The sequence below is a fragment of the Mus musculus genome, chromosome 14 (genome assembly GCF_000001635.26).
Source record: "Mus musculus strain C57BL/6J chromosome 14, GRCm38.p6 C57BL/6J".
Classification (NCBI taxonomy): Eukaryota; Metazoa; Chordata; class Mammalia; order Rodentia; family Muridae; genus Mus; species Mus musculus.
In genome coordinates, this window is record NC_000080.6 from 119,738,184 (window position 1) to 119,766,178 (window position 27,995).

The window sequence follows — 27,995 nt, forward strand, 5'->3', positions numbered from 1 at the left end:
TAAACTCACCCTGCAGCTGAGCTTGACCTTGGACTTGAAATAACTTCAAGGATCTTCAAATAGCTCAGAGAAGACTAAAGTCCAGCTCAGCTTTATATTATAATAACCGGAATAACTTTTAAACACTAGAGGTAGATATTTCACTCCAGACTTGCTGTATCCATATCTCGGGGGAGGGGGGGAAACACATATGTCCAGTTGTCAAGCTTAACCATAGCTCATATGCATTCACATTTTCAAGCTTTCCCTTGGCATTGTGACACTCCCAAGCAGATCTGAAAACAAGAACCCACAGTAAAAGCGGCAGAGTCAGAAATGGTGCATTCGGTACGTTTTCCCCTTAGCACTGTCTGTACCTCGGCTGCAATGATACTCTGGCTACTCTGCATGCAGCAAGAGTGAAGGAGAAAGCCAAGGTTCGCATGTTTCTCTCCCTTTCCTGTGCTCATTGAAAGCCAGGCTAAGCACAGCACGGTAGAGAGGAGAAGAATTCAATGTCAGTCCTCTGAATGAACAGTTAACAGTAAACCATCCCAAGCCCTCTATCGACCACTAATAATCTAAATGAAGAACTGGAGTTGGCGAGGGCTGCTGAAGGCATAATCAGCATCAGTCAATAAGAGGCACGGAGGCACGAGGGCATTCCACACAGGCTGGAAAGTTAGGAAATCTAATGAAATAACTCCTGGGGATATTGGATTTGTGAACCTTTCAGCCATTCTGCAGAAAAGCACTAAGTGTTGGTGTCACAAGTTCAAGAAAACAGCGGGTAGAAATCATCCCGAGACTCCCGTTTGTACACTCACACTGAGTATCGTGTGTCCAGGGGATCAACATTACACGCAGACGCTCCTCTTCTTCCTTCTCGCCATAACTATCTAAACACAGCTAATGACTTCAGATTGGTTTTTCTATAAAACGTGAGGCCATATGAAAATGTTGCCCTTGTTTTGGATAGAACATAACATGGAACTTTGGATGCTGATAATCCGACTTTCAAAATCATGCGTATGCTAAGAACGCTTCTGCCTCTATTTTGTCTCTTCACACCAATTGTCTCAAAGATGAAGGTCAGAAAAATATCGATGCAGGAAATCAATAATATTCAATTTGCTTCACACATCCTTCACTTATTTTCAAATCACCAGCCTGCTCTCTTCTGTCTCTCCCCCGCCAGAGGAAGTCTTTCATCTCCGTACCTGTAGGCCAGGCTTTTACAGCCTTCTTGAATATCCTGGAGCCTGAGTCGTCAGAAATAAATGTGGGTCCACCTTGGAAGGCTACCTGATGGATGTTTGGCCAAACCTGACCACTGGACATCAGTCGTGCTACAAGAAATGTGGTTCTTATTTTTCACTCGCTGGTAGAAATATTATCTAGCAGGGGGCTGTGGATGATACAGAGTGACAAGGCCACTGGGGAAGGAGAGAGGTAGAGGTGACATTATAAAGTAGATACATCACCTCCTCTGAGGATATCTTCATGCTTCAGATACTAGAGTAGTAAAATTGGACAATGATAAAGGACCCTGATATAAGCTGTCTCGTGTGAGGCTATGCCAGTGCCTGGCAAACACAGAAGTGGATGCTCACAGTCATCTATTGGATGGAACACAGGGCCCCCAGTGGAGGAGCTAGAGAAAGTACTCAAGGAGCTGAAGGAGTTTGCAACCCGATAGGTGGAACAACAATATGAACTAACCAGTACCCCCAGAGCTCATGTCTCTAGCTGCATATGGGGCAGAAGATGGCCTAGTCAGCCATCATTGGGAAGAGAGGGCCCTTGGTCTTGCAAACTTTATATGCCCCAGTACAGGGGAACACCAGGGCCAAGAAGTGGGAGTGGGTGGGTAGGGGAACAGGGCAGGGGAAGGGTATAAGGAACTTTCGGGATAGCATTTGAAATGTAAATAAAGAAGATATCTAATAAAAAATAAAATTAAAATTTAAAAAAATTTTAAAAAAGAAAGAAAATTCTGGATCGGGGGTTCACTTCCTCTTGCCAGTAAAATCATCTCTAAGTTAGCTGCTCCCCTGTGAAGAGGAAATAGGACTCAGCTGCTTGGATTGAATCTTCATGGTGCTATTGGAGCAGTGCATCTCTCTGATATTCATCATTCCTTCCATGGCTTGATTGATCCTCAGTCTATTTCATTTCTGGACCTGCCTTATATATAACCAAATGCCTGATTGAATATGAGGTGGGAAAGCTCTCTCTTTGTTCAATGCCACATCAAATTAGCTCTTTCGCTGTTCTGGGCAGTCACCTCAGCTGTGAGGCTCGGTCCCCTCCCTAGTTGACCGTACCTCTGCCTATGACCCCTAACTTACACAGCCCAAGATTACAAGAGCCTGGATTGCCACAGCACCTGGAAGTCAAATGCATATACAGTAAAAAATAAAAATCCAAGCATTCAAATGATGTATAATCCCTACATATGCAGATAATTTAGCAATATGGTAATAAAATAACAAGAAGAATTAACATTTGAACATCTACATGAATCATTTGGTGTGGAAAGCACATAAGTGAATTAGGTAATTCTCTCTGAAAGCAGAATTTGAGCAGGCTTTTTTTTTTTTTTTTTGCAAGATGGTCTTCATTCCTCTTGGCTTTTTTTCCCTTGTGTCCTTCTGTGAACTTCTTGGTTTCTACCGTGGATGCATACATACTTTTTTTCCCTCACTTCTGAGGATGTCTCCTTCTTAAGCCAACATGCAAAGTATCACTTAAACACCTGCACATCCACAGAACTTCTTCAGGGGCTACCTGCCCACATACCTTCTCTTTATGTCCTTAAGTCTCATTCCAGACTTTACATGTATTTCCCAGTATATTTGGTGTCCTAATCTCTCTGTGACCTCTTTATGACTCCACCTTTATTTATGGTCCCATGTTGTGAACTTATAATCTACATTGTGATCAACCTCCTTTTTTTATTTTCTCATCTCTGCTATGTTCTGTGTAAAAAGGATGACAATGATGATAATTATAGTAGACTGAGTAGATGAGTTCCTATTCTCTCTGGGAGGGGAAGATTTATAACTATTGGATATATAAACTGTGTAAGAGTCCAGCTTCTGTAATGCAGATAGCTAATTCTAATATAGTGAACTTATACAGCAGTAACATGGCCAAGTAGTCTCATCTCATTTCTTATCCATTCCATGAGCCAACTTACGCCTCACTTTACTTTGTAGCCAAGAGATGGCCGATTATGTAGCATTGCCTACATTTGTAGGAAATCATTGACCACACAGATAAATGGCAGAGAGAATTATACAGAGATTTAAGAAATAAACACTTATATAAGAGGTATGAAAGCAACTCTCCTGACATCGGTATTTCCACAGATGGTTTTTGTTTAAATATCTTGAAAGGATTCAGAATGTAGGGATAAAGAGGGTAACAAATGCCTTTAGGTCACTTAATGGTTTTGCGGTATTGAGTTCGTCATGACGGTGAACTCCTACACTGTAATTCCATTTGATGAACTCTATGAGATGATATGAGGCTCATCTGGAATAAAACCATACGTCTCTATTTTTTATAGCTTCTGAATTGAAGGTCACATTGTACTTCAAAATAGCAAGACAATGAGCTAGTCATCAGGGTTGTTTTCTCAGGCTTCTGAGAGTATCAAAGCCAGTTTATTTTTTCAGAGTAAGAAGTTGGCATAAGACTAAAATCAATCAAGGTGACTCCATTCCATATTGATGGGCGAATATTGGATGGCTTCCAGAAAGCTCACCCAGGTTCCTGGCACTCTAACCAGTGAAGGTTTTCCAAGAATCTGATGCAAATTTTGGATCCATGGCTCCTCCATGTACATGGCTCCCCCTTGCATGTACAGAGGGTAGTGAAAGGCCTCAGGGTGAGTAGTGGATCCTTCCATTCAAGCAATGCAAAGGGAATGTGAGTGACTTTACAGGGAGACAGAGCCAAGTGGGAAAGCAGAGCTTTGCAACCTGTATCAAATGGGACTTTTAAAACAGTGATGCTTCAAAGCTTTTTTTCAGGAGAAATTGTCTTCAAAATCATTCTTACTGAGCAACATAAAATGAAAATCCATTTGAAGACATAAAAGGGACATACCGGCTTTCCCTGTTTGAACCACGGCTTCATTGCTATGAAGAGTTATCTGTTTTTCCTGTGCTAGATTTTCTTGGCCTTTCTTTGGTGTGATGCTAATGGAAAGTTTTCAGAATTCCACATCTGTCCCAAGCTACCAAGAAGCATTTAGAATCACAGCATGCAGGACTGCTTGTTATAGGAGTTTTAAATATGGACCCTAAATATTCTACATCTTTCAAAAACATTGATTGTCATTGATCAAACAGAACTAAACTGCCTTTGAGTCTCTTTGGATCCCATACATAAATACATATTGAGGGGCTGTTTTAAATGTCCATTAGATCTTAATATTTCTCTTTGGAGCCATTACCATTTATCATATGACTGTAAATATAGATTCAGGGTTGTTTAAAATGCACATTATTTACCTGGCAAGGCACAATGGCTCCAGAAGATGCATTAAAGCCATTCTTAACTCCTCTCCAAGAATAGAACGTGAGTACTACTCCTATGTGAACTTTATTTTCTACGAGGGAGATTATACTGCTGAGTAATTTTCCCAATGTTTTAAGTAAAACATTGTTCATGGCCTTGGCATTCAACAGCCCATGACTCTTTGAAACTGTAAGTTACTCAGCTTGCTGCTTTGGTGGAGGCAGCCATGGCTTCCCTGAGAGAACCTAGGGGAATCAGCAACACAGAAAATTGAAAACGTCCCAGCCTTCAGAGTAAAAAACTCTCAGGTTCTGAAATTTACTAATATTTATTTTTAAAATTAGTATACATACTAGTCAAGATAAATAATTTTAAAGATCTGATTCTAAAAAATAAACATGGACCTATAAAGGACCTACAACGTTCACACATCTGAAAACATGGTCATCTGTTGGTTGTCATATTCTGCAATGCAGTGAGAAAGGTGAGCTCTCTGGTATGTGGTGGTGAATAATTGGTCATCTGCAAAGTAAAATTTGACCTTCAGAAAAACTAAGATTTCAGGGGGAAAAAATCCTAAAGGTTTTATGTTTTTATGGCTTCAGTCTCTCTCTCTCTCTCTCTCTCTCTCTCTCTCTCTCTCTCTCTCTCTCTCTCTCTCTTCCCCCCCTTAGGATAAAATTAAAACCTGTCTAAGTCCATGCCTGGCAAGCATCATTACCACTAAGCTATGTCCCCAGCCAAATTATTTCTCTCTCATTCATTCATTCAGTCATCCATCCATTCATTCATTCATTCATTCATCCATCCATCCATCCATCCATCCATCTATTCTTCCATCCATTCATCCATTCTTCCATTTATAGTTTGAGGCAGGGACTCACTGTGTTGCCTAAAATGGGAATCTCCCTACCTTGGGAATAGCTAAGACTACAGCTGTGCTCCCAGGGCCCCAGAAAGAGTTTCAGTAAGGGAAAAAGAGCAAACATGAACAGAGTGATACATCTGAGTAAAGCCATGGCATATGCAAAGTATTAAAACAACCTAGAAAGCAATATTTTCAATGCCTGTTAAAACATGAGGTTGGTATTGTGTAGACAATTTCTACACAAAATATACTACAGAAAAATAAACTCCACTATTGAAGTGGGGCAAAGAATAGGAGAAGAAGGACATACCAACAGAAAGCCAAGTGTTTGAGTGAGAGGAGATTCAGAGCCATGCTGCTTCATCAAGTCTGTAAAACTAAAGCCCAAGAATGTTGCCTCATAAATGGTACAGAGCCAGGAGCACTCATATGTTGCTGATTGAAACTTTAATTGGCTTTAGACATTAACGGGGTAGGCAGCACAGCCGAAGGTGTGTGCTCCAGAAACTCAGCAACTCACCCTAACACCACAGCAGAGACAAGGCTTCGATCCCGCTGGGTCACAACCCTATGTGTGCTGAATGTGAGGATCATGAAAAATTGGCAAGAGAAAGGGTTTCTGTGTTTGTGTAGCAACCGAACCTTAATTCAAAATCAAACATACAATGCATTCTGGCAGGCCTTATCATGTTGCATCCAGCAACTTCACCGTAGCCCTGATGTGAACAGTCAACACTGTGTTTTAGGGTAGCCATTGTCAGCGCACAGCAGTGAGAACACGAGCGTTATGAGCTGCAGGGTCTTTACATTAAAGATGTCTTTGCTCCTAAAGAAATATAACCATTTAGTTGCAGAAAATGTAGACTTTTCATTATTTTGCAGAGTCATCCCTCAGCATGTGTCAGGTTATGATGTCCTTGGGTTGTATTTTGAAAGAACAAGAAACACATCTACTTCATTGGTATGAAAAACTGCTTTCATCTTAATAAATGGTAAATTTGCCTGAATAGAAAACAACTATTTTAAGATAAAGTTATTGCTGATTTATTATCAGTAAGTGATAGATTTGCCCACTTTTTTTTATATACTATGTATTTTTTTCTATTTTGGTGACTCTGATAGAATATATATATATCAAACATATAGCATATATATAGCATATGTATATATGGCATATATATATACATATATATATATATATATATAGCATATATATGTGCTAAATGAACTCAATAGGGTATTGTAAAACAATAATAATAATTAAAGAAGTCATACATTTGACAGGGTGTGATAGAAAGAGTTGTAGGAGGAAGAAGGATGAATAGAAAAGATGTAAAAATAGTACTCATAAAGTTCTTACAAAACTTTATAAAGAATACTTCTTAGATATGTGCATTCCAGGACCAAGGGCCTCTCCTCTCATTGATGCCCTACAAGACCATCCTCTGCTGCATATGCAGCTGGAGAGGCCCTGGGTCCTGTGAAGGCTGAATACCCCAGTGTAGGAACATGCGAGGGCAGGTAGATGGGAGTGGGTGGGTAGGGGGGAACACCCTCATAGAAGCAGGGGGAGGGGATGGGATAGGAAGTTTCCGGGGGGGGGGATGGTAAAGGGGATAACAATTAAAATGTAAATAAAGAAAGTGTTCAATAAAAAGAAATGTGTATTCCCACTAAGATTCATAATGTTGAGATGTCTCTTTTGAGACATAGTAACTATTCATTTTATGTATTACACAGGTCAATTCACACATCTGCCATCATAAATTTTTATCATTTTTTTCTTGAGAATAAATACAGAATTCTCTTCTTTCACTAATTTTACATACACAGTGTCTTAGGGTTTCTATTGCTGCACAAACATCATGACCAAGAAGCAAGTTGGGGAGGAAAGGATTTATTCAGCTTACACTTCCATACTGCTGTTCATCACCAAAGGAAGTCAGGACTGGAACTCAAGCAGGTCAGGAAGCAGGAGCTGATGCAGAGGCCATGGAGGGATGTTCTTTACTGGCTTGCTTCCCCTGGCTTGCTCAGCCTGCTCTCTTATAGAACCAAGACTACCAGCCCAGAGATGGCACCACCCACAAGGGGCCTTTCCCCCTTGATCACTAATTGAGAAAATGCCTTACAGTTGGATCTCATGGAGGCATTTCCTCAACTGAAGCTCCTTTCTCTGTGATAACTCCAGCCTGTGTCAAGTTGACACAAAACTAGTCAGTACACACAGTATGAATGAGTATTAACTGTCCTCATTCTATAGTTTCATAAACCGCAGAATTTATTTGCCCATCAGTTTTTTGCCTGGAAACTAAAACATCACATCCTCTAGCCTCTAGGCCACCCTGTTCCATTTTCAAATTTTGTGTCATGAAGTCTTCAGATTCCACATCTGAGTAAGATAGTAGCATTTCTATCCTATGTTTAACGTTTTTCACTTAATATGGCAGGCTCTCCCATATTGCCACAAATGACAAGCTTGCATCATTGTACAGCTGGGTAGTATTTCCTTGTGTATATACTCCATTTTCTTTGTCCACTGACGATGATTAATAATGAAGATCATTCTTCTATCCATATCACTACTGTGAATAATGCTGCAATAAAAACAAACATCTTAGTTTATGTAAGACCTGGCATAGAACACTTGTGCATGCACATCTACCTGGATATAGATGTCTCAGGTCATTGGCCTTAAGGATATGGGACTTAAAATACTGAGGGTTGGAAAGAACTCAACTGTCCATTAATGGAAGGATTCATAAGCATGTTGACCCCAAACTGCTGGGGCCAAATAGCAAAAAGAGCCTAGAATGATCTTGAGGCATGGTTAAATGTTGATAAAGAAATACATGATCATTGGCTATTCTGATATAAAAGCTATAGGATTATGATTTATATACCCACAAAAAAATCAAGAGAATACAACACCAGCACCAACTAACACAGTTGTAACTCTGGGGAGCCAAGCATGAATTAGCTATGCACACTTTTCTTCTTCAGGTGTATTTTTCTCTTTCTAGGCTAAAAAGAATATTGGGGTCTGGGACTGTGATTAGTTGAAAGAATGCTTGCCAGTGAGGATCAGGATGAAGCCCTGAGTTCGGTTCCCAATCATCATCACCTATAATCCTAGCAGCTGAGCAGTAGAGGCAGGCAGATCAGGGATTTGAGGTTTTCTTCAGCAGTTAGCAACTCCGAGACCCTCTCTAAAACCATGGACTAAAGCAGCAGCTCAGCCATTAAGTGTTTGCTATACAACTCCGAGGACTTGTGTTTAACCTACTGGATGAATATGAAAACGGCCAAATGTGGTGTCTTGTTCTTATAATCCCAGGAATGGGGAGGTAAAGACAGACAGACAGACAGATCCTAGGGCAAAATAAGAAGCTTTGGCTTCAAAACAATGTGCATGCTCACACCGTCAGTGGATGCTGCACACACACACACACACACACACACACACACACACACACACACCAACATACATGAACATACAGAAACACAAAAACCTGAAAAAATGCTTTTAATTAAGAAAACCAGATAAGCAGCACTTGGGAAGCAGAGGCAGGCAGATTTCAGAGTTCTAGGCCAGCCTGGTCTACAAAGTGAGTTCCAGGACAGCCAGGGCTATACAGAGAAACCCTGTCTCAAAAAAATCAAAAAGAAAAAAGAAAAGGAAAAGAAAAAAGAAAACCAGATAAAATATGGCAGAATTCAGGCAGTAGAGATGGCTCAGCAGTTAAAAGCACTGGCTACTTCTCCAGAGGACCCAAAATAGCTATACACTAACAAACTAAAACTGAAAATGTTGTTTTAAAAATATGGCAAAGTTCTTAATTGGAAACATCAGCGTGTATTTCAAAACCTTATAAAATTATCTCGATTTTAAAAGAAAGTTTTTCTATTGCTTCTGTCTCCTAGAAGCAGCCACTGTGAATCACCGTGGGCTACTTCTGCTGCAAGCAGCTACCTGCCATATGGCTACTGAGGGTGAACATCCTGCTGATGGAATCATTATCTATTCCTCACAATGAACGTTGAGAGTTGTGTTCACTCTTACCTCTTCTGGCTGCCCTCAGCAATTTTTAAGCGGATCATTACATAGAGTACTTCTTTAGCTTCTTCTTTGATTTATATTGTGTTTTCAGAAACACTTGTGGTGAAATCTTAAAACTTTCAATTTATCAATTATAGATGGGATTCCTTGTTCCTTTCCTTTCTAATCTGGGACATCTTACTGTTTTCATTCCTTATCATTCCTGGGCTCTCTGCACTTTTGTATTCAAACTGATAAAATGTGCATCCTGTTTCTTAATAATAATGAAATTTGTGCTTCATCACTGGGTGAATGTAAAAGATCAAATTCAACAAGGCCAATTTATATCATTATGATTATTTGATGTTCTCTTTCTCAAACTATTTTTTTCCTAAAATTTTTAATTCTTTCTTCCCTTCTTTTTTTTTTTTTTTTTTTTTTGAACCAATGAACTTTACTGGAGCTACTTATGGGAATATGGGGAAGGGGTTGATTACTAGAGCCAAAAGGACTCAAAGATATTTGCCATCATGAAGCTTCAAACCAGAGTGAGATATAGACCATGAAATCTGGACACCAGAAGCACACTGCACATCTGTAAGTGCATCTACAAGTTAAAGGCCACCCTCTCTCAGTGGTTCAGTTTGTCAAGGCCTCTTCTAAGTAACGTGAGTGATCCCATTTTCCTCCTGGGAGTTATGCAGAGTCAGTTGTGTCTTGAACTACACAAATAATTAATTTACTCACATTTTTCAAATTTCCTCTTATATGAAACATTCTACAGATAGTAAGAAATGGTGGGCTAATAACTTTTAAGTACAGGTTTGCATGAACAGATAAATAAAGTTGTCCCATAGCAATCTAAGTTACAAGAGAAAGAAACCCTGGGAAGCTAAATGAAGGAAATTACCTTCCACTTCTAGCAATGAGCAAGATCAAGCAATAAGCTCAACCCAGACTCGCCATTAGGTGGTCATTCTGTGACATGTCACCAAGTCCATAATTTTAACTGGAGAAAAATTCTAATTGCAATATCTCTCTATATCTATTCTACTCATATCTATATCTATATAATCTATTATCTATTAACCATCCATCACCTATTATCTATCTATCTATCTATCTATCTATCTATCTATCTATCTATCTATCTATCATTATCATCTATCTATCTCTCCATCTACAATCTAAATTAACAACTATCTCTGACTATTTTATTCTATTGTTGTTCCAAGAAGGATACATTGGTTTTATATATTTTAAACTAGGCATAAAGTTTATTTTTCAAAACCTACTTTAATAAGGGTTCTTAAATGCTGCAACCTCGCTTATAGCTCACAAACAAAAGGTAGGTGAGGAAAATGACTAATAGTACTAGGGGGAACATAGATCTGTTTAGAAGTAATTTCTTGAGGCAACTCCAATCTTCGTTGTCTGCAGTCCAGTCCACTAGCAAAACACCAAACATGAACCAGCAGCAGAGGCTTGATCCAGAATAACTGCAATGCTCTACCAATCAGCTCAGAGTTCACAAGATGTGCTCACAATGCCACCAGAAGTTCTTTGGTGTGCTTCTCTCTGTGAAGTCATGACAAGCAAAGATCAAGGAAGACAGCAAGGCAAACTAAGGCCAGAACGTTGTCAGCAAGGAGGAGTGTCAGCGAAGCCCCGTGAAAATCAGCAAGGTGAGCCAATGTCAGAACATCATCCACTGTCTGTTGGATACTCTTTCCAAACATCACATGTCCTCTCAAACATCCACTTCAACAAAACATCACATGCCCTTTCACCCAACAGCTTCCAGAAAAGCATCATGTGTCTGTTCTCAGCAAAACATCCTCTGAAGTGTCTGCTTAAGCAAAATATCCTCCCATTAAGACAGTTTCCAGAAAAAAAAATCACATGACACAACCCAGTCCCCAGGGAAACCAGACCCACAGGTCCAGTCTGGAGCAGGATACCTGTGGTATCCTTCTTCCAATAGGCAAGATGACAACCTGGTCTCATAGTGAATAAACTGTCATGAAATATGGGGATTGGATAAAAAGTTATGCATAAAAAGCAGAACAACTAATCACGGGGTGTCTGAGACCATCCAGAAATAGTTTGTGAGCAGTGTATACCACTCCAATTAACCCATAAATCTGAAAGAGATGGTGTTAAAAAGGAGACACAATGATGGTTTTATAGCTCAGGGCCTTGGTGGCTCATATGATTCTGCTACCCACTTGTATGAAGTAAATCGTGTACATAGGTAGCCAAATGTGTAGCACAATGGGTCCTCTGTAATGGATGGATTGCTCTCTCAGAGGGAGCAATTTCTGGAGAGAATAAATAGTTGTCTGAAGTGGGTATGAAGAACTGCATTTCTCAAGTGGTCTCTAGGTAGATTTCTTTCTGATGCACTTTAAATTTATGCCATACACTGCACACTCACAGAGACAGTGGTGCTTAATCCTTACATGGCAGCACACATACATATGTGTCCTTATTCCTGCATGCCTTGGAGCAGAGAACAAGATGAGGAGATGCTGCTACACGGAGGGCTGTATCGTAACCAATAAGGACCGAGCAAGGAACCTTCCGTGGTTGATTTCTTTTCTCTCCAAGTGCCATGAGGTGAGACCCATTGACTTCATCACACAAAGAAATTGGCATTACAAAATGTTACCAAACTTTCCTGGTGACGATCTGGAAGTAAAGGCTTATGTGTATCCCTAAGAATTCACATGGGAGGATAATGTGGAACCCCACAAAAGCACTTATCACTCTCACATATTTGTGGGCAAAGTGCGCTTCATTTCATTTGTATGTACCATGTAAATATATAAAGTTTAAGAAAATGCTCAGAGATGTGCCATTCTAAATATTAACCCATGGAAGATCATCATGCTAGACTCTCCTTGCACCTCAATAGAAAACAGTAAATACAGAAGTGGATGCTCACAGCCATCCATTGGACAGAGCACAGGGTTCTCAGTGCAAGAGCTAGAAAGGACCCAAGGAGCTGAAGGGGTTTACAGTCCCATAGGAGGAACAACAATATGAACTAACCGGTACCCCCAGAGCTCCCTGGGACTAAATCACCAACCAAAGAAAACACATGCTGGGACTCATGGTTCTAGCTGCATATGTAGCAGAGGATGGTGACCTAGTCGGTTATCAATGGGAGGAGAGGCCCTTGGTCCTGTGAAGACTCTATGCCCCAGTATAGGGGAATGCCTGGGCCAGGAAGCAGGAGAGGGTGGGTTGGTGAGAAGGTGGAGGGAGGAAGGGATAGGGGTTTTCGGAGGGGAAACCAGGAAATGGGATAACATTTGAAATGTAAATAAAGAAAATATCTAATAAAATAAAAAAGAAAACAGTAAGGAGCAACCTACTACTCACTAGACTCTTGTCTCAGGCTCCTGACACTCTTGGGGCTTCAATCTCCTGCCTTCCATTCACACAGCTCATAATCTGCAGCCTTGGCTACTGCCAAAACGCCACAGACTAGACCATCATCCCAGCTACACACTAAAGCATTACCACAATGATTACTACCTAATTTATCAACTTATTTAATGTTTATCACCCTCATCATATTTAATGCCATGAGTGTAGCTAGCTGTTTCTAAAACCTTATCTCTTGGGGTGACCTATTAAGTCTATAAGAAAATGCCAGGCCAAATCATTTGTATGCATCCCACAGATCAACGTTCTCCTGACATGGCAGCTTTTTAATCAAAGTGGATCCTGAGACTGCAAGACATGCCAACATGCTGGTAAAGAACTATTAGGAACTGTGACTCCCTTCCAGTGACAGTCAAGACATTTTTTTTTTCCTATATGATAGGGCCAGTGGGGGAAAAGGTCAAAAAATAATTGGATGCTGGATTTCTGTAACTACCAATTTCAATTTGGACAGTTTGTCAAAACAGCTGTAGCGTTCAGGGTTTGAATACAAAATAAAGATCACAAATGTGAACTTCTGGCCAATATCCATCTTTGTATGTTATGTATTTGGTCTGTTTAATGTACTGAGTGAGATACTAAGAGTTAATCTGAAAAATAAGTAAATAATGTCTAATCTAACTTCCAAATGATAACAGTGGGGATGCAGGAGACATGAATTAAAATGTATTAAGTCAGAGTACAGAAGGGTGGATTTTCCCTCTATCTGTATTAGGCCAGTTATTGTTTTCTATTTTGTCATTGTCTTTTGTATCCTTTTCCCCTTCCACTTCTTGTTCCTTTCTTTCCTCCCACTTATAGCAGTTTCTCTTAAATAAGGAAGCCTTTGTGAAATAAGAAATGCTTTAATAAGTTGTCCCTTTCTGAAGGAGATTGCTACTATTGAAATTCTTTTCAAAAATACCCTCTTAGACATCAACAAGCAAACTACTACTTCAAGAAGCCAATAAAAGCGGTACCAACATCTATTCTTGGTTTCTAGACAACTGGGAAAACAAAACAGGTTGCTTTATTTTTTTTTTCTTTTCGTTATGTTTATGTTTTGACTTTTAAAATTATTAGGATTTCCATAAATATTTGAACCCTGTGGAAATAATCTCATGAACACTCTATTTTCAGGACTATAAAGCAATTACAATCTTGAAAGTGCTATTTTATTGTAATAAAAAGAGAGCATTGGTGATATGTGGTTTGTGGTTTATTAGAGCCAGCTTGCTTAGACTTTAAAATGAGTAATGGCCAGGGTAATTACTGTTTTACACTATGAGATCCACACTCAGCTTTTTGGGTGAATCAGTCTTCCGGCAGATGCTCTTGTTCACAGGACCTGAGAAAACGTAGTTAAATAATGCAGTGCCTTGACTTTTCCTGACTGTACATCTGTCTTCTACTGAGTAGCCCTTCTACCAGAGATGCTTCTGCCGGAGCTAGCAGTGTGTGAAGCTCCGAGAGAGACTATTCTCTCACCTGAATGCTTAAGACCCCGAATCCCACGGGTGCTCACGGTCTCCCTCTCAGCCTTGTCTTTGCATTCTGTCTGCTCAGTACTTGTGATTTCTCAAGCGGCTGCACTCCTCATGGTTAAAGAGGATGCTGTTAACTAGACACACAGGTATATAGACACACACCCAAGCACTCAGCAGGCTGAAGCTAGAGGGTGGCAAGCTCCGGACCAGCCTACTGAGATACATAAAATCCAGCCTCCGGAGAGAGTGGGGGAGAGGTTCAGTGTTTCGGTCCCTTTCTTTCTCTCTCCCTCCACCCATTCCTTCCTTCCCTCCTCTCCTAAGACACTAACAAATTTGGAGTCTGTCTTTGAGGGTTCCAGAGATCAAGCCCTCTCTTTGGCTCGCCTGTGTTTGCCTACTCTTTCTCTTTCCGGTCATGGGCTACTTGGGCATTGAAGGCACGCACAGGTTCTAAGATGCAGTCATGGGTCACCAAGCATTTCAGCCTTGTGTAGAATCTATTTTATGAACGAAAACGCATCGTAAGCTTGCCAAGCCAAGGTCCCTTCCTTTTGGAATTGACCACAGCAATATGGACATCAACGGCAGTGTTTACGCCGTTGTGCGTGCCTTCAATACCCAAGTAGCCCGTGACCGGAAAGAGAAAGAGTAGGCAAACACGGGCGAGCCAAAGGGAGGGCTTGATCACAGGAAAAAGCTACCCTAACCTCCTAGGTTATCTCTTCTGGATCTGAATCAGCTCCCAAGAGCCACTGGGGAGACACAGAGAGAAACAAGCCCCCAGAGACCTGTATCTCTTTTCCTGCTCTCTTTGAACAAACCCTTGATTTTTGTTTGTTGCTTTTTCATCGACACAACACACTACAGAAGAAACGTTTTTCTTCTATTTATAATCTTCTGGCTGGTGCCAATACCCCACACTGTGGTTCACAACCGTCTCTCCTCTAACTCGAGTTCCAGGGTATCTGATGCCCACTTCTGACCTCTGTGAGTACCAGGTGCACGGATACGCACGCAGGAAAAAATACTCATTCATATAAAATGAATCTGAGGAAGCATAGATTTCCCTGCAGTATTTGGATACTGGTATATCACTTGGAGATTCATGCTTTCCGCCATTTCTACCACACTTCCGTGACGATCCTTGAAAAACAATGTAGCGGTAGCGCAACTTCCCGTTGATCTCAATGATAAAATAAATATGGCAGAAATCTAAGAAAATCCAAACCATCTGTAGTGTTGTAGTGAGTAGACAGAGGAGGCTCCGGAAACATGATTACCCAGAAAGCTGTGTGGTTTGGTTTACATTCCTCAAGTTCCTCTCAGGTAGGTTGCCCAGCCAGTGGTCATCCCTCTTATGATGGCACAGCAAACAGCTGATGTTCCTGTGATGTGTCACCTGACTATGGGGTACATAGATGTTTTATTTTATAACAAGGCCTATTGCTTTTATATTATCGACTATTTAATAGCCGTGTCCCCTCTGCTGTACTGAGTGGGGATTTGTGTGGGTGTCAGCCTGTGTCTCAAGGGATTTGCCATACATAAAGCCTGGTCCCTGAGGGACACGGCCATGGCTAAATTGAAAGGAGTGCATTGGCATGATTGCATCTATCACAGTATTTACCTAATGATAATTCCTTAAACTTTACAGCCAGGGTGTATTTAGAGATATTCATTTTTCAGAAAGGAAACGCAGCTCTTGTACTGGCTTCTGAGATAAATGCAAATGAGTCTGTTTGGCCATGGACTAATAGTGCTCTATTCCGTACTCCAATTTCTCCGGGTGTCTCCAAACTTTACAAGGAATGTGGCCTTATTTATTTATCAATAGGAGAAATATTTTTTGTAGAAACTGTGTTAGCTCATTGGAAATGTTAGGAAGTTATATTTCTTAGACAAAAGTCTCAGAATTTTAAAGACAATATTGAACATCCTACGTCCCTTCCATAGCACCCTGGGGTGGTATGACATCTCACTAGAGGAGTTCATTAATGCCACTGCAGTGGAATTTATGAATAGAAAAATAAAATATCTTAAATAACAAATATAGCCTCCGCTCAATTTAAATCATGTTTTGCCAATAAGTGATTTAGGAAAAACTTCTGGTTTTCAGAGCCCAGGGACTCCGGATACTAGCTGAGGAGCTGTTCATATATAAGAAATAAATGTTAATGGTCTGAATGTTCAGTAGCAGAAGCCAGAGCTGTCCCACAGACATTGATTCTCATTAAAAACCCAACCTCACAACTGCCAGTTCACTCTGCTCTTCTCTGTGGAGTATTCTGCACAGGTCTCCAGACTCCATTTACATTCCTAGCTACGCTTTCCTAAGAACATTTCCCTGTCGGGGCCTTGGCTCTTATTAGTTCTTATTTGGGCCAGTGGCGAAGACACAGGTTTTGGGTCCAGGCAGATCTAGATTTTAATCCTGCTGTGACGTTCAATAATTTACATGAATTCTTGGGAGCTTCTTTTATCACGCTCTGTAAAGAGGATTAGACTGCTGTATATGAAGTTTAAACTATAATGTGAGCACAAAGGTGCTTGGCCTAAAGAACCTTGTTGAAATGCTATTTATTTTCCCAGAATCCTCCATGCCCTCTGCTCCATAGTAGACATTTAGTTTTTAGCAGGTGCATGGCCATATCTACATAATGTGTTACAGCATACCAGAGCCAGTTCCTAAAATGCCCTTGCAATTACAATATGATGTTTAGTGTTGTTGAGTAAACAAAATCAAGAATTACTCAGAATGGGAGTTTCTGCATATCTCTGTAAGGAGTATTTTCCTTTTTTTTAAATTAGGTACTTTCCTAATTTACATTTCCAATGCTATCCAAAAAGTCCCCCATACCCTACCCCCCCACACTCCCCTACCTACCCACTCCCACGTTTTGGCCCTGTCATTTCCCTGTACTGAGGCATATAAAGTTTGCACGACCAATGGGCCTCTCTTTCCACTGATGGCCGACTAGGCCATCTTCTGATACGTATGCAGCTAGAGACACAAGCTTTGGGGAGTACTGGGTGGTTCATGTTGTTGTTCCACCTATAGGGTTGCAGTTCCCTTTAGTTCCTTGGGTACTTTCTCTAGCTCCTCCATTGGGAGCCATGTGATCCATCGAATACCTGACTGTGATCATCCACTTCTGTGTTTGCTAGGCCCCGGCATAGTCTCACAAGAGACAGCCATATCTCGGTCCTTTCAGCAAACGCTTGCTAGTGTATGCAATGGTGTCAGCATTTGGAGGCTGATTATGGGATTGACCCCCGGATATGGCAGTTTCTAGATGGTTCATCCTTTCGTCTCAGCTCCAAACGTTGTATCTGTAACTCCTTCCATGGGTGTTTTGATCCCAATTCTAAGAAAGGGCACAGTGTCCACACTTTGGTCTTCATTCTTCTTGAGTTTCATGTGTTTTGCAAATTGTATCTTATATCTTGGCTATTCTAAGTTTCTGGGCTAATATCCACTTATCAGTGAGAACATATCATTTGAGGTCTTTTGTGATTGGGTTACCTCACTCAGGATGATACCCTCCAGGTCCATCCATTTGCCCAAGAATTTCATAAATTCATTCTTTTAAATATCTGAGTAATACTCCATTGTGTAATTGTACCACATTTTCTGTATCGATTCCTCTGTTGAGGGGCATCTGGGTTCTTTCTAGCTTCTGGCCATTATAAATAAGGCTGCTATGAATATAGTGGAGCATGTGTCTTTCTTACTAGTTGGAACATCTTCTGGATATATGCCCAGGAGAAGTATGGCTAGATCCTCTGGTAGTACTATGTCCAAATTTCTGAGGAACCGCCAGACTGATTGCCAGAGTGATTGGACAAGCTTGCAATCCCACCAACAATGGAGGAGTGCTTCTCTTTCTCTACATCCTCGCCAACATCTGCTGTCACCTGAATTTTTGATCTAAGCCATTCTGACTGGTGTGAGATGGAATCTCACCGTTGTTTTGATTTGCATTTTCCTGATGATTAAAGATGCTGAACATTTTTTCAGGTGCTTCTCAGCCATTTGGTATTCCTCAGGTGAGAATTCTTTGTTTAGCTCTGAGCCCCATTTTTTAATGGGGTTATTTGATTTTCTGGAGTCCACCTTCTTGAGTTCTTTATATATATTGGATATTAGTCCCCTATCTGATTTAGGATAGGTAAAGATCGTTTCTCAATCTGTTGGTGGCCTTTTGTCTTATTGACGGTGTCTTTTGCCTTACAGAAGCTTTGCAGTTTTATGAGGTCCCATTTGTCTATTCTCAATCTTACAGCACAAGCCATTGCTGTTCTATTCAGGAATTTTTCCCCTGTGCCCATATCTTCGAGGCTTTTCCCCACTTTCTCCTCTATAAGTTTCAGTGTCTCTGGTTTTATGTGGAGTTCCTTGAACCACTTAGATTTGACCTTAGTACAAGGAGACAGGAATGGATCAATTCGCATTTTTCTACATGATAATCACCACTTGTGCCAGCACCATTTATTGAAAATGCTGTCTTTTTTCCATTGGATGGTTTTAGCTCCCTTGTCAAAGATCAAGTGACCATAGGTGTGTGAGTTCATTTCTGGGTCTTCAATTCTATTCCATTGGTCTACTTGTCTGTCACTATACCAGTACCATACAGTTTTTATCACAATTGCTCTGTAGTATAGCTTTAGATTAGGCATGGTGATTCCTCCAGAGGTTCTTTTATCCTTGAGAAGAGTTTTTGCTATCCTAGGTTTTTTGTTATTCCAGATGAATTTGCAGATTGTTCTTTCTAATTCGTTGAAGAATTGAGTTGGAATTAAGATGGGGATTGCATTGAATCTGTACATTGGTTTTGGCAAGATAGCCATTTTTACAATGTTGATCCTGCCAATCCATGAGCATAGGAGATCTTTCCATCTTCTGAGATCTTCTTAATTTCTTTCTTCAGAGACTTGAAGTTCTTATCATACAGATCTTTCACTTCCTTAGTTAGAGTCAGGCCAAGGTATTTTATATTATTTGTGACTATTGAGAAGGGTGTTGTTTTCCTAATTTCTTTCTCAGCCTGTTTATTCTTTGTGTAGAGAAAGGCCATTGACTTGTTTGAGTTAATTTTATATCCAGCTACTTCATCGAAGCTGTTTATCATGTTTAGGAGTTCTCTGGTGGAATTGTTAGGGTCACTTATATATACTATCATATCATCTGCAAAAAGTGATATTTTGACTTCTTCCTTTCCAATTTGTATTCCCTTGATCTCCTTTTGTTGTCAAATTGCTCTAGCTAGGACTTCAACTACAATGGTGAATAGGTAGGGAGAAAGTGGGCAGCCTTGTGTAGTCCCTGATTTTAGGGGGATTGCTTCCAGCTTCTTACCATTTAGTTTGATGTTGGCTACTTGTTTGCTGTAGATTGCTTTTATCATATTTAGGTATGGGCCTTGAATTCCTGATCTTTCCAAGACTTTTATCATGAGGGGGTGTTAGATTTTGTCAAATGCTTTCTCAGTGTCTAAGAAGATGATCATGTGGTTTTTGTCTTTGAGTTTGTTGATATAATGGATTATGTTGATGGATTTCTGTATATTAAACCATCCCTGCATCCCTGGAATAAAACCTACTTGGTCAGGATGGATGATTGTTTTAACGTGTTCTTGGATTCGGTTAGCGAGAATTTTATTGAGGATTTTTGCATCGATATTCATAAGGGAAACTGGTCTGAAGTTCTCTATCTTTGTTGGATCTTTCTCAGAGTAATTGTGGCTTAATAGAATGAGTTGGATAGAGTACCTTCTTCTTCTGTTTTGTGGAATAGTTTGTGCAGAACTGGAATTAGATCTTCTTTGAAGGTCTGATAGAACTCTGCACTAAACCCTTCTGGTCCTGGGCTTTTTTTGGTTGGGAGACTATTAATGACTGCTTCTATTTCTTTAGGGGATATGGGACTGTTTAGATTATTAACTCGATCCTGATTTAACTTTGGTACCTAGTATCTGTCTAGAAATTTGTCCATTTTGTCCAGGTTTTCCAGTTTTGTTCAGTATATCCTTTTGTAGAAGGATGTGATGTTGTTTTGGATTTCTTCAGGATCTGTTGTTATGTCTCCCATTTTATTTCTGATTTTGTTAATTAGGATACTCTCCCTGTGCCCTCTAGTGAGTCTGGCTAAGGGTTTATCTATCTTGTTGATTTTCTCAAAAAAACAGCTCCTCGTTTGTTTGATTCTTTGAATAGTTTTTCTTGTTTCCACTTGGTTGATTTCGCCCCTGAGTTTGATTATTTCCTGCAGTCTACTCCTCTTCGGTGAATTTGCATCCTTTTTTTCTAGAGATTTTAGGTGTGTTGCCAAGCTGCTAGTGTGTTCTCTCTCTAGTTCCTTTTTGGAGGCACCAGAGTTTTGAGTTTCCCTCTTAGAAATGCTTTCATTGTGCCTCATAAGTTTGGGTTTGTTGTGGCTTCATTTTCATTAAACTCTAAAGTCTTCAATTTCTTTCTTTATTCCTTCCTTGACTAAGGTATCATTGAGAAGAGTGTTGTTCAGTTTCCACGTGAATGTTGGCTTTCCATTTATGTTGTTATTGAAGATCAGTCTTAGTCCATGGTGGCCTGATAGGATGCATAGGACAATTTCAATATTTTTGTATCTGTTGAGGCCTGTTTTGTGACCAATTATATGGTCAATTTTGGAGAAGGTCCCGTGAGGTGCTGAGAAGTAGGTATATCCTTTTGTTTTAGGATAAAATGTTCTGTAGATATCTGTTAAGTCCATCTGTTTCATAACGTCTGTTAGTTTCACTGAGTTCCTGTTTAGTTTCTGTTTCCACGATCTGTCCGTTGATGAAAGTGGTGTGTTGAAGTCTCCCACTATTATTGTGTGAGGTGCAATGTGTGCTTTGAGCTTTACTAAAGTGTCTTTAATGAATGTGGCTGCCCTTGCAATTGGAGCATAGATATTCAGAATTGAGAATTCCTCTTGGAGGATTTTACCTTTGATGAGTATGAAGTGTCCCTCTTTGTCTTTTTTGATAATTTTGGGTTGGAAGTCGAGTTTATTCGATATTAGAATGGCTACTCCACCTTGTTTCTTGAGACCATTTGCTTGGAAAATTGTTTTCCAGCCTTTCACTCTGAGGTAGTGTCTGTCTTTTTTCCTGAGATGGGTTTCCTGTAAGCAGCAAAATGTTGGGTCTTGTTTGTGTAGCCAGTCTGTTAGTCTATGTCTTTTTATTGGGGAATTGAGTCCATTCATATTAAGAGATTTTAAGGAAAAGTAATTGTTGCTTCCTATTATTTTTGTTGTTAAAGTTGGCATTCTGTTCTTGTGGCTGTCTTCTTTTTGGTTGTTGAAGGATTACTTTCTTGCTTTTTCTAGGGCGTGGTTTCTGTCCTTGTATTGGTTTTTTTTTCTGTTAATATCCATTGAAGGGCTGGATTCGTGGAAAGATAATGTGTGAATTTGGTTTTGTCCTGGAATACTTTGTTTTCTCCATCTATGGTGATTGAGAGTTTGACTGGGTATAGTAGCCTCAGCTGGAATTTGTGTTGTCTTAGTGTCTGTATAACATCTGTCCAGGATCTTTGGCTTTCATAGTCTCTGGTGAAAATTGGTGTAATTCTGATAGGCCTGCCTTTATATGTTACTTGACTTTTTCCCTTACTGCTTTTACTATTCTTCTATCTTTATTTAGTGCATTTGTTGTTCTGATTATTATGTGTCGGGAGGAATTTCTTTTCTGGTCCAGTCTATTTGGAGTTCTGTAGGCTTCTTGTATGTTCATGGGAATCTCTTTCTTTAGGTTTGGGAAGTTTTCTTCTATAATTTTGTTGAAGATATTTGCCGGCCCTTTGAGTTGAAAATCTTCATTCTCATCTACTACTATTATCTGTAGGTTTGGTCTTCTCATTGTGTCCTGGATTTCCTGGATGTTTTGAGTTAGGATCCTTTTGCGTTTTGCATTTTCTGTGATTGTTGTTCCCATGTTCTCTATGCACCTGAGATTCTCTCTTCCATCTTTTGTATTCTGTTGCTGATGCTTGCATCTGTGGTTCCAGATTTCTTTCCTAGGGTTTCTATCTCCAGTGTTGCCTCTCTTTGGGTTTTCTTTATTGTTTCTACTTCCCCTCTTAGGTCTTGGATGGTTTTATTCAATTCCATCACCTGTTTGGTCATGTTTTCCTGCAATTCTTTAAGGGATTTTTGTGCTTCCTTTTTAAGGTCTTCTACCTGTTTAGCAGTGTTCTCCTGTATTTCTTTAAGTGAGTCATTAAAGTCCTTCTTGATGTCCTCTACCATCATCATGAGATATGCTTTTAAATCTGGGTCTAGCTTTTCGGGTGTGTTGGGGTGCCCAGGACTGTGTGGGGTGGGAGTGCTGCATTCTGATGATGGTGAGTGGTCTTGGTTTCTGTTAGTAAGATTTTTAGGTTTGCCTTTTGCCATCTGGTAATCTCTGGAGTTAGTTGTTATAGTTGTCTCTGGTTAGAGCTTGTTCCTTAGGTGATTATGTTAGCCTCTATCAGCAGACCTTGGAGACTAGCTCTCTCCTGAGTTTCAGTGGTCAGAGTACTCTCTGCAGGCAAGCTCTCTTCTTGCACGGAAGGTGCCCAGATATCTGGCGTTCAAACCTGCCTCCTGGCAGAAGTTGTGTTCCACTTGCCAGAGGTCCTAAGATCCCGTGGAGAGTCCTCTAGCGACCTCGGGGGTGTCCGAAGACTCTGCACCCAAGGTGCCCTGGTGCTGGTGCCGACCAGAAGGGACTTGTGACCCTGGTCAGGCCGGGATTTCTGCTTCCCTAATTAATGCAGTCTCAGGGCTCGTGAGATTGGATTGGAGCAGAAGTAGTTTCCACTCACCAGAGATCCTAAGATCCCGTGGAGAGTCCTGTGAGGACCTTGGGGGTGTCCGCAGACTCTGCACCCAAGGTGCCCCGGTGCTAGTGCCGACCCAGAAGGGACCAAGGAGTGTTTTCATTGGCTTAATTGTTCTGGGAAGACCCCATCCCCCACCCCCGTGAATGTGGTTGTACTACTTCAAGTGCTGGAAGAAAAGGAAAGAGGAACTAAGCACAAGCTCCTTGATCCCTGGGCTTGACTGAGCATGCAGTGTGACTTTCTCTAGCCCTGCCACCATGGCTCCGCTGCGATGATGAACAAACACTGTGAGTTAAAACAAACCTTTTCTTGGGGCAGAAAAAAAGCAACTAAGAAATACCACGGGTGGACTCCTTACCACATCCAGTGGTGCAAAGATGGAGAGGGTGGAACCCTGCCCATAATTAGCCTCTGCTCTTCTTGCTTCTTCATCACCCCTGTCCCTAAAACTCTCACTCTCACTCAGACACACAGGGACACAGGAGTGTGTGAAGGGCTTCATCCCTGGTGTGGTGACCGGCAGAACTGTTGGCAGCCCAGTGAAGACTGTTAAGACCCCTCCAGCTCTTGTGCCTGGGCTTGAGTGGAAAAAGCTAACAAGTCTGTCTGTCTAAGCCATTGTCACCATACATTTTTTGGTGTTTCATGCTGAACCTGGTTCTAAGTGATAAAGTTTTCGATGGATGTTGGTTCTCTCACCTCTCACTCCTTGGCACCTTCTATCGGCACCTGTAGACTCTCTGATGGTCCTCTGAGCTTTCTAATTGGGGTTTTCAGATTAATGGTGCTGTGCATCCACAGCCCAATTGGGATTAGGCTGCTCTTCTTGCTCCTTCCTGGCAAGCACCCTCTTTCCCTACACCGTCAGCGTTGCCTTGGTTTAGGCAGGAATTGGTGATTGAAGGCATTTTTGCATGACATTTCTATTTTATCCTACATTCATTTCCTGTACTGCTTCAAGATCATTTTAATGGTCTCATCTTAAATTCCTTTAATTCCTATTTTTTGATTACAAAACTTTTTCAATAATAATAATAACCCACTGCAAAATACTTTCTAGGCTTTCTTTCAGCCGTTCACATCCTCCCTCACCCTTCATCCCAGCAAGTCCCTCTCCTCCCTTCCCTCTCCTTGCCTCTCTTCTTTGCATCCTTATTTTAGAGAACACTTTTCTCAATTGCTTTCATCCCCTCTAGAGATTATTGGTCTTCCCCAAGCTGGCTCCTCCATTCCATACCCGAAGCCCTTTCATGACACTCCAGAGAGTTTCTATAGAAGTCGGTGTGTGCATTATAGTAACAGCATTAAGTAACATTTGTAAACATTTAGAACATACATGTGTGGGCACCTAACACACAGAAAAATCTTGCAAGTTTTACAAAGCAGACACAATACATGTTGACTTTAATAACATTGGCATAGGCAGATGTCAGTAGGAAAATGAAATAAAACAAAGGATCTTTGGTTAAATCTGTCAGCTTTCTTGCCATACCTCTAGACATATTTAAAATGTATCATGTGATACGTTTTGACATATTTGTTACCAAGAAAGCAGTCACCACAGGGACACAGTGAACATACCTGTTGTCCCCAAATTTTCCTGGGACCATCCATAATTTCTTTCCTTAGCTTCACTCTCCTACCCTCATTCAGGCAAACTTTGATTTCCTTTCTCTGACTATAGGTTAGTTTCAATTTGGAAGAGTATTATATGAATACAATCATAAAATATATATCCTTGAGACTTTTCTTCTGTCTGGATTCTAGCACTTCATAATATCATTCGGTAATCTACTTACTGCTTAGTAGTATTTTACTCTGTAGATCAACTATGCCTTATCCATTCACCTTTTGGTGGGCGATCCAGTTCTTTCCAGTTGTGTGTCTTACAATAAAATTGCTGGAAGCATTGCTGTACAGGTCATGAATGCATGCATTCAGTGCTATACTTTTCCCAAGAAGGTGCTTTGGAATATTCTAGATTGTACTGTGAACATGTCTTTTAAGGTGTCTGCAGTGCATAAGAACCACTTCTGCTAGGAGCCATTCTCAGTACTGGGTATTGGATTCTACAGTCTCACAGACTTGCAGTAGTGTCTGCCTTTTTAAAATTGCCTTGCCCAGTGGACAAGGAAGATGTAGTGTCTTTTCTATTTTATTTTCTTCTCTTATAAACATATTCCAACAGCAGCTTTCCTTCCTTTCCATCTTCCAAATGTCCCCCACCTCCCTTCTCCTCCAGATCCACTCCTGCTCTGCTTACCCTCCAAAAAGGGCAAGCTTCCAAATGATATCAACTAAATATGGCATGTCGAGTTGTAGCAAGACTAGGCACAAGCCCTCATATCAAGGCTGGGTAAGGCAACTCAGCAGAAGAAAGGGAGCCTCAAGAGCAGACAAAGGAGTCAGAGACACCCCCACATCTGTTGTGAGAAGTTTAAAAAAAAAAACCTGAGCTAAAGAACCGCAACAAGTATGCAGAGAGTCTGGTGCAGACCCATGCAGGCCCTGGGGTTGCTACTTCTTTCTCTGTGAGCCCTTGTGAGCTCTGCTAAGTTAATTCTTTGGGCTGTGTTCTAGCTTCCCCCACCCTCTGGCTCCTACAATCCTCCCCCCCCCCAAGCTCAGGGTTCCCCAAGCTCTACCTAATGTTCAACTCTGGTCTCTGCACATGCTCCATCAGCTACTGGAGAAAGTGTCTCTGATGACAATTGGTCCAGGCAAGGATCCTATGAGTATAGTAATATACCATTAAAAATCATTTCTCTCTTTTTTTTTTCTGTCAGTCATGTTTGGTTCTATGCTAGGTCTCTGAGCCACACAGCTTCCTGTTCTGGCCATCTAGACAGTGTCTCTCATAACCAGCAACTAGAGCCTTTTCAAATATACATTTTCTATTCACTTAGTAAAGTTCTCTTAGTAACAATTCTCAAATATTTTTATTGAGCTACTATAGAGTTTTGAAAGCAATGGTTTTTTTCTTCTTTCAGTTATATATTCTTTTTTAAGTTTTTGTTTATTTAGGTTAAATAAATGTAGATATTAATTTAGTGGTTTTGGTATTTTTAAATATAGGAATAAACTCATTTTTTAAAAAACATTCTTTGAGATACAAGTTTTCACTGATTTTTCTTTCTTTTGTGTGTGTATATATATATATATAACATTGTGGTGAGAGAGAGAGCTAGAGTGAGAGCGAGAGCGAGAGAGAGAGAGAGAGAGAGAGAGAGAGAGAGAGAGAGAGAAAGAGAGAGAGAGACTCCTGCTCTGTAAATGCATTTCCCTACTTTTATGTCAAGAGCCCTCCTTTACTTTTTGGATTATTATTAAGTTCTTGTGTTTAATTCAAAATGGTCATTTTTTTTATTATCTGATATTTTTTGGTTGAAATATGTTTGGCTGTTCTAAGTCCATTACATTTCCACATAAAGTTTAAAAGAACATTAGAATTCCTTCAGAAGTCTTGAAGGCTTTGACTGGCATTTTGAAAAATCCATAGGTTACTTGGAGATCATTTAAACTGTAAGGAGGCCCTTCGTACCCTAACATGTCTCCAATTCTGTTTGATCTCTCAGACATCTTGCAGTTTTCGATATATATCTTGCATTCATTTGCTAAGATTTATGTCCAAGTATTGCATAGTTTTGATAATTGCAGATGCTTTTAGTTTTCAATTTCAAATCCATGTGTTTATTACTAATACGTGGGTTGTACTAAATTTTTCAGCATATGCTTTTTATCATGTAGCTATGTTGTAGAAATTTTTAATCCCAATCAAGGTTTTCTACCCTATCTTGGACCATTTAGTTTTTGGATAAAACATACATACACAACCTTTATATTTACAGTAAGCCTTAAACAGCACTAGAGTTGGGCAGATAGCTACCCTCTGTGGTATTAAAATCTATTTTTCTATCGATAACCCCGAGTTATTACTGTTTCATCTGGGCTGCTCTTAACTCCAAATGGCCAGCCCTCAGGCCCATGTTTTCCAAACTCAATTATTTCCATATTTCTTGTTGGAGAATTTGTTGAATTACCTGCATAACGATGTTGTCTGTGGATAGAAATAACCTTATCTTTTCTTCCCTGTGTGTTGAACAGTTGCCTGATAGAACATGCCTTATGCCTTCTTTTTTTTTTAACTTTTCTCGAAGTGTGGTTCTGCTGGTGATGGACCATTTCATCTTGAGTATGGCTTAGTTTTAAAGATGCCTTTATTGATTGTAGCAAGAGGGCTTTAACATGTATTTAAGTGTTTAGGACTACCACTCATCTTCCCATTTACAGTGTTCACTCTGAGATATTTGTTCCTTTTGTCGCTCGCTCTTCTTTGTCACATGGTATGCCTGTTTTAAGACGTCATTGTGAATAAGAGGAAGCATTATAGGAATATTCACCATAGCCCCTTCACACAGGAGATCTTAGGTATGCATTCACGCTCAGGAGGACCAATCCTGTGCATTAAGAGGAAGACTCATTTTTTGTTTATTTTTTTTAAGTTGGTTAGTTTCTTTATTTACATTTCAAATATTATTCCCCTTCCCAGTTTCCCCTCTGAAAACACCCTATCACATCTCCCTTACCTATGTTTCTATAAGGGTGCTTCCCTACCCACCAAACAACTCTGTCATTACTGCCCTAGCATTCCCCTGTTCTGGGGCATCAAGCCTTCACAGGACCAAGGGCCTCCCCTCCCACGGATGCCAGATAAGGGTGTCCTCTGCTACATATGCAGTTGGACCATGGGTTACTCCATGTGTACTCTTTGGTTGGTGATTAAGTCCCTGGGAGCTCTAGGGGCACT

At 40.4% G+C, this 27,995-nt stretch overlaps 1 protein-coding gene and 1 long non-coding RNA gene across 2 annotated transcripts in view; both read left to right on the top strand.

Moving 5' to 3' along the window:
- The window catches only part of Hs6st3 (heparan sulfate 6-O-sulfotransferase 3), a 732,300-nt gene that overhangs the window by 600,668 nt on the left and 103,637 nt on the right, over positions 1-27,995 (top strand). The gene's annotated exons all lie outside the window — the stretch shown is intronic.
- 1700006F04Rik (RIKEN cDNA 1700006F04 gene) lies at positions 11,044-13,381 on the top strand. The gene is made up of 3 exons (NR_045621.1): positions 11,044-11,101; positions 11,929-12,035; positions 13,108-13,381. It is a non-coding gene; the product is annotated as an RIKEN cDNA 1700006F04 gene (long non-coding RNA).